General features: G+C 40.9%; 1 protein-coding gene across 1 annotated transcript in view; it reads right to left on the reverse strand.

The window, feature by feature from the left end:
* The window catches only part of ppp2r3a (protein phosphatase 2, regulatory subunit B'', alpha), a 55,638-nt gene that overhangs the window by 46,852 nt on the left and 369 nt on the right, over positions 1-8,417 (reverse strand). The gene's annotated exons all lie outside the window — the stretch shown is intronic.

Below are 8,417 nucleotides of genomic sequence, written 5' to 3' on the forward strand. Positions count from 1 at the left end.
GACACAGACAGAGATTGCTGGATGGATAGATAGATAGATATATAGATATACAGACAGACAGACAGACAGACAGACAGGTAGTGATATTAAATGTGAACATTTCTGTGTTTGACCCTGTGACCCACTGCCTCTTTGGAGCGCTGCTTGACAAGGGTCAGAGGTCAGAGGTCGTGTCAGGCCTGAGGCAGGCAGCCTTGAAATGAAACAGAGTGTGTGTTAAATTCAGCGTGAAGAATCTCAGAATCTCTCGGCCCTCACACACACACACACACACACACACACACACACACACACACACACACACAGGGTGTGTGCCTCGACTGAATTAAAATGGGTGTGTGAGCTTGTACTAGCTTGTGTGTTAGCATGTGTTAGCGCAGGAGGACTCGTGCACTCAGTAGGGAGGGAGCGAGAGAGCGAGGGAGGAGGGAAAGGTCATGTTTTGGAAAGGAAAAAAGCCCTCTATGTGCTAAACAGTTTAGCGCCTAGCGCTCATTGTGTTCTGCTAAGATGGCAACGCAGGAAAACAAATACACACACACACACACACACAGGGTTGTGCAATGGTTACAAATATACATGATCATCATTTATAATCAGCTTTTTGGGTGTCTGACATTGAATGAATGCTAATGGGAACAAAAAAAATGAAATGGTGAAATTGTGTAGATGTTTAGCAATGCTAGCTTTTAGCACGGCTAGTCAGGACTGGAAGGTAACAGGAATAAGGATCAGAATAAGCAATATTTCTGCTTAGCTTTATTTTTTAAATGGTAAACTTCTTAATAATTTATTTTCTTATTAGCAATTCTAGCATTTAACACACACCACAACACATATGGTCAGGTCCATAATTATTGGCACCCTCTGTTTAAAGAATTCACCACTCTTACAGTTCACAAAAGTCAACGTTAGCATAAAATCCGGGTGAAATCTCTTACACTAGCATGGGTTTGTCACAGTTATTACCTGGAGATAGTTTAAAATACATTTTTTTACATAATTAATTATTAGCAGTGTTGGCGCTTTATGGTGTCGAGCACATGAATGAATACTAAGACGAACAAAATGATTAGCAATGCTAGCTTTTAATGTAGCTAGTCATTTTTCTCCTTAGCTTTGCAATATTTCTACTTTGCTTTGTTTTTCAAATAGCAGTACATTTAACACACATCATGACACGCATCCAGTCACCTCCATAATTATTGGCACCCTTTGTGAAAATAAGTGAAAGCATAGGCGCATCATTTAAACATGCAGAAACACTGTGTAGTTTTACCCTTGTATTTTAACCATATTTTTTTTCCCCAAACAAGACAAGTGCTTGTCTTTTTTCGTGGTTTTCCCCACAATTCTCTCAAAGGGCAGCAGTAATTTTGCCAATTGCCCACAGCATGTTGGGTTCATTTACTTCCACTGTAAATCAGGAATAAACACATAGTCTCTGCTCTCTTTATTCACACGGCAACAATAAAAAAAAAAACCACACGACTAAAGCTACACAAAGACCCCTCTCTCTCTCTCTTTCTTTTTTTCCCCTTCATTTTTTCCTCTTTCTTTTTTTCCCCGCTGAGGGAATTTGGCACAGGAAGAATGTCTCTCTGTGACTGAGGCGGTGAAAAAATGTGCCACTCGCTGCACAGTCTATTAGCGTCTCTTCCCCCTGTACTGTTCAAGGCTTGGGGGGCCAGAGGTCAGAGGTCAACATGCACCACAGAGCAGAAGCAGTGAGAGCACAGGAAGAACATGAAAGGAATAAAAACATGATGAATCTTTTATACAACCCCAATTCCAAAAAAGTTGGGACACTGTGTAAAATGTAAATAAAAACAGAACGCAACGGTTTGCAAATCTCATAAACCCGTGTGTTATTCACAATAGAGCATAGAAAACATATCAAATGTCTAAACTGAGGAAATGTACCGTTTTAAGGGAAAAATAAGGTCATTTTGAATCTGATGGCCGCAACACGTCTCAAAAAAGTTGGGACGGGGAAACAAAAGGCTGGAAAAGTAAGTGTTAGTAAAAAGAAACAGCTGGAGGTTAATTGTGGTTATAAGGCAACCCTGAAAACCACATCAGAGTACTAGTGTTGATGTCAGTTTGTAAACTGTTGAGTTCTGGATTGTGATTGGTCAGAAGGTGTTGGATAATTTTCTATAAAAGCAGCTCTGACAGTAGCACAGCTGCAAATCACAGGTTTATTTATAATCACTGCGCTCGTTATATTCTAATACGCTATCGTTTCTATAGCAACAGCTCGTTCACAGTGGACACTGCAGTAATAATAAACAGACTTTTAAAAAAAATCATTGATATTGGTGAAGTTTTCCTCAAGTTAGTATGTTTATTAACATGGAAGGAGTCTCCAGTGTCAGTGCTTTGTAACACTCTTAAAAATAAAGTTTACTCTCAAGTTCTTTAGAGAAGCCTAGAAATGGTTCTTCACAGCAGCGCCACAAGGAACCATGTTATCATAAGTTCTCTAAAAAAAAATCCCTTAGTAAGTGCTTCAAGAAACCAAAGAAGGGTTCTTAAGAGTGAAACCAGGAGAACCTTTTTCAGTCCCACAAAGAACCTTAATGGGTTGACTTTAACCTGTTAAGGGATGATACCTTGAAGAACCCATACACTGCTCTGAAGAACGTGTAATGAAACGTAAAGAAATTCTTTTATTTCCAAAGAACCATACAGTTTCACATACAATGAAAAATGGTTCTTGAGAAGAAGAAAGTTCTTTGCAGAATTTATGGTGCTGTAAAGAACCATTGAAGACCGTTTATTTTTAAGACTGAACAGTCAGAGGTAAAGCTGTAACTTTAAGCTTTTTTCGACATCTTCAGGACAGAGGAGTTTACGCTTCTTTTGCGATTGCTTTGGTAACATGACAAGATGCGTTGTTTTGAGAGAAAAAACAGAAGCTGGTGAGGGAACGACTGTTTATAACTGCTATAATATAAGAGAGAACATGTCTGTGGTCTAAGAGGAATCTAACACTTGGGGACATGCTGTTATCGGAAAATAATCATCTTTGGGGTGCTAAAAATAACTCCACTTCGTGTTTTAATCCTTACTTACATTCTCGGGTTTGTGTTCTCGTCAAATCAAACCACAGGTTCAGACCGGCAGGGTTCAACTCCGAAGACTGAGAACATTTTTTTTGTGTTCTGCCAACATTTCTGCACTTAATACTCCGTCTGCTTTTCTCCTGTTATCAATATTACACGTGTGGAACCGAAACTCTTGTCCCTGTCATTAGGGAATGAACCCCCCGCTCTGCTCTCTCGGGATCTGATGAGCTGTGACTCATTTCTACATTTTTATTTTAATAAAATTGACTCGATCTGCAAACTTTTTCCATTGCCTTTCATCTCCAGTCCATATTTTTCATCATGAAGCCTCTCTCCATCATTCCCTACAGAGTTATCCAAGAAATCTAACACATGACCATGCCAGTAGGATATTGCAGCACCTACTTTTCACCTTGTAAATACTCGTCTAGCATCTGGTTCTGCGCCATTAGATCTAAAAACAGCAGCTCACCCCAATGAAAAACAAGCCTGGATCCAACTGGGCTATCTGTCCCTATTTCCACCTCAGTAACTGCTCTAAGCCAATCAAAACACACCATACTTCTCACAGCCAAACAGAATGCACCATATTTCTCTCAGCCAATCAGAACATACTGCACTTCTCTCAGCCAATCAGAACACACCATACGTCTCTCAGCCAATCAGAACATACTATACTTCTCTCAGCCAATCAGAACACACGTACTTCTCTCAGCCAATCAGAACACACTGCACTTCTCTCAGCCAATCAGAACACACCATACGTCTCTCAGCCAATCAGAGCACACTGTACTGCTCTCAGCCAATCAGAACACACTATTCTTCTCTTAGCCAATCAGAACACACTGTATTGTTAATGTATTAGTGCTAAGTGATGGAGTGTAACTGTATCCTGCTTGTTAACAGATTAATGTCACAGACTGCCCTGAGCTGAAACGATGACATCATTTGCAAAACATCAAATAAAACCACCAACGCTTTTCTTTTTGTTCAAGTTTTCTCTTCAAACATGTAACTCTATCCACAGCACTGAAGCTCTGAACGCCCAGATCTGTGTAAACACAGCGGAGAACGTGATGACGGATCACTAAAAGCTCAGTCATCACAGAACCGCTGACTTTATCAGGCAGACGTGCAGGAACCGGGAGAGAAAAAGCAAAGGAACCGTGTCTTTATTTCTATATAAGGCCTTAGAATAAAAATGAAAGTTTCCTTACAGAGCAAGCGTACTCAAATAACCCTACTCAAAGGAAATGTGGGGGTTTAACAAGTTTATATCAAAACAATTTTAGATGCTAAAAATAGCATCTGAGCACTTTAGCTATATCACATCACAATAAAATGTTTCTGCCATATATTAAGCCATTACTATTCTCTCAGCCAATCAGAACACACCACACTGCTCTCACCCAATCAGAACACACTGTACAGCTCTCAGGCATGTGGGTCCATAAGTATTTGGACAGTGACAATATTGTCTCTGTACACCACCACAGTGGATTTGAAATGAAGCAATCAAGATGTGATTGAAGTGTAGACTTTCAGCTTTAATTCAAGGGGTTTAAGAAGAACACTGTATTAACCGTTTAAGAATTACAGCCTCCATTTTCACAGGCTCAAAAGTAATTGGACAAACTAACAATCATAAATATATTGAATGTTTTTACTACTTAGATGCAAATCCTTTACAGTTAATGACCGCCTGAAGCCTGGAGCCCATGGACATCACCAAATGCTGGGTTTCCTCCCTCGAAACGCTTTACCGGGTCTTTACTGCAGCTGCTTTCAGTTGCTGCTGGTTTGTGGGTCTTTCTGCCTTCAGTTTTGTCTTCAGTAAGTGAAAAGCAGCTTAATTGGGTTGAGGTCATCAGACATTTAAGAACATTTCATTTCTTTGTCTTAAAAAGTTCTTGGGTTGCTTTGGCGGTACGTTTTGGGTCGTTATCCATCTGTACTGTAAAGCGCCGTCCTGTCGGTTTTACAGCATTTGACTGAATCTGAGCAGAAAGTATAGCTCTATACACTTCAGAATTCATCCTGCTCCTTCTGTCAGCAGTCACATCATCAGTAAACACCAGTGACTCAGTTCCATTTGCAGCCGTACACGCCCATGCCATAACACTACCTCCACCATGTCTGACAGATGAAGTGGTATACTTTGGATCATGAGCCCTTCCTTTCCTTTTCCATTCTCTTCTCTTCCCATCATTCTGGTACAAGTTCATCTTGCATCAGAACTGGTCAGGCTTTTATTTAGGGTTTTTTGGGGTTTTTTTTAGCAAAGTCGAATCTGGCCTTTCTGTTCTTGAGTGTTACCACTGGTTTGCATCTTGAGGTAAACCGTCTGTATTGACATTCATGAAGGCGTCTCTTGATTGTAGACTTTGACAATGAAACTCTCACCTCCTCCAGAGTCTTCTTGACTTGGCTAGTTGTTGTGAAGAGGTTTTTCTTCACCAAGGAAAGAATTCTGTGATCATCCTCTTTAGTTGTGTTCCCTGGTCTTCCAGGCCTTTTGGTGTTGTTGAGCTCGCCAGTGCATTCCTTCTTTTTAAGAATGTACCAAACTGTATTTTTGTTAAACCCCTTGAATTAAAGTCTTCACTTCAATCACATCTTGACTGCTTAATTTCAAATGGTGGTGTACAGATGCAAAATGATGGCAACTGTGTCCCTGTCCAAATACTTATGGACCTGAGTCTGTGTTTGTGTTTGTATTTTATTTTAATAATACTGAAGTTCAGTTACCATGCAGATATCCAATATGGCAGATTAGACAGACAGTTACCATGGTGATGCTCAGGTTTTAATTAAATTTTACACACACACACACACACACACACACACACACACACATATACACACACAGAGCTCAATCCATCCTAGAACTGCACACACTCTGGCAAAATGAAATTTAAAGGGCTTCGGATGATAAACAGATTCCAGAACAGCAGATTTTACTCTCACTACGCAGTAAAAGGTCAGTGAGGAATAGAAATTAATCTCTAAATAAATTCTGTTAATTTCCGTCAAAGTCTTAATGATGTGAGGTAGAGTGACTCGAAAACAGAATAATAAACACCTGCGCAGCCTGATTATCTGATTCACTGGTTAAGGCATTAAATCACTTATTAAACTGCTGATTCACTCGTTATGAAATTGCTGATTTGTTCATTAAGACAGTGATTCATTCAATAGTAAGATGATGCTTCACTCCTTAAGACACTGATTCACTCGTTAAGACATTGACACTCATTATGAGACTGATTCACTCCTTAAGACACAGATTCACTCCTTAAGACACTGATTCACTCGTTAATAAACTGATTCACTCGTTAAGACACTGATTCACTCCTTAAGACACTGATTCACTCCTTAAGAGACTGATTCACTCGTTAAAACACAGATTCACTCCTTAAGACATTGATTCACTTGTTAATACACTGATTCATTCGTTAATACACGGATTCATTCGTTAAGTCACTGATTCAGTCATTAAGTCACTGATTCACTCACTAAGACACCGATTCACTCGTTCACACATGGATTCCCACCTTAAGATGCTGATTCATGTGTTAAGACACTAATTCCTTCATTTATTCATTGACTCCATAACTCACTTGTTACTTGAAGTTTTAATCTCTAATTCACTCGTTTAGTCTATGATTCAATCGAGTCTCCGATTCACTCATTTTGTCAAGGATTAACTCATTAACTCCATGACTCACTAGCTTTATGATTCATTCCTTTTCATTTACCTCGATTTATTCCATGAAACAATCGTTAACTCGCTGATTCACTCCTTTACTCCACGATTCTCTGGAGTCTCTGATTCACTCGTTTTGATTTACCTTGAATTTACTGCATCTTTTCTCCAATGTTTAGTGCACACTACATTACTATGTACACATGTGCATCTCAGTGGCTTCGGATCCCAGCTACAGACTATAACTCATTTCTCCTGGACATTATAGCCATTTTCACACTTTCCTGTGTTTTTGGAAACTGTGATCATCACAGCCCTGGAAAGAAAAAAGGTAAATATATATATACATACATTTAAGATGTACAGAGCTATGCATGCAGTCATGTTGTGACTCACACTCCAGCAGAGTTAAAAGGCAAAAGGAGAAGGAGGAAGATCCGACTCAGCAGCCAGACTTCTCGTTAAACCAACAGCTGCAGCGTCGGATTAACGAGGAACAGCGGCTGCGTCTCAAACCGCACGCTACTGCACTATAGAGTGCATTAAAATAATACCACATAATAGAGTATACTACAATAGGCAAGGCCGTGTGTGTGTGTGTGTGTGTGTGTGTGTGTGAGGGCTGAGAGCAGCTGAGATTCATGCTGAATTCACCACACGCTCTGTTTCCTGACAACACTGCATGCCTGACCTGACCTCTGACCTCTGACCCTTATCAAGCGGCAGCTCTCCAAAGATGCAGCGGGTCACGGGGCCAAACCCGGATCCATCACAGAAGTGTGTTCTCTGAGGACACACACCGTGATGCCAGAGACAAGACTCTCCGAAGTCGACTGTCCGTATGCCTCTGGGCTTCTTTTACCCGAGCCTAGGCTTTTCCCAAACTGCAGGTTCTATTTTCCAACCTGAAGCTTCCTCTGTCCAACCTCAAGCTTCTTACCAAAGCAGGAGATTCTTTTGCCCGACTTGGAACTTCTTCTATATAACATGGGACTTCTTGTGTCCAACCTGGCATGTCTGATGTCCAGATTAGGATTTATTCTGTCCATCCTGGGGTTCATTATGCCCTGCTGGGAATTTGTTCTGTCCAATCTGGTGTTTTACCCAACTTGAGGCTTATTTTGCCCAACCAGGGGCTTCTTCTACCCCTTCACTCAGACATCTCATGTCCAGATTAGGACTTCTTCTGTCCGTTCTCGGGCTTCTTTTGCCCAATTTAGGTGTTTCTTTTTCTTCCTGACTCTGGACTTTAGCCAGTTTGTGGATTATTCTTCCTAACCAGGGTCTCTCACTGCCCAGCCTGGAGTCTGTGGCTTCTTGTGCCCACCCTGGGGCCCACCCTTACACCAGCCCAGGGCTCTGTATGTGGGGCTTCAGCTACAGCAGTGAAGATCACTGACTGGAGTTTACTATCAGAGGAAGTGTGCGAACTTTCCCGCAGCCAGAGAATTAATAACAAACATATTTATGAAATTATTCTCTTACAGACCCGCGGTATAAGTGCTCTCTCTCTCTCTCTCTCTCTCTCTCTCTCTCTCTCTCCCACACACACACACACACACACTCACACACACACACACAGCTCTGATCTTTAACTAATTCCGCCCAGTTCGCGTTTCTTTTCTTTTCCGCAGCAGAAA

Source organism: Ictalurus furcatus, chromosome 17 (genome assembly GCF_023375685.1).
Source record: "Ictalurus furcatus strain D&B chromosome 17, Billie_1.0, whole genome shotgun sequence".
In the NCBI taxonomy this organism is placed as follows: Eukaryota; Metazoa; Chordata; class Actinopteri; order Siluriformes; family Ictaluridae; genus Ictalurus; species Ictalurus furcatus.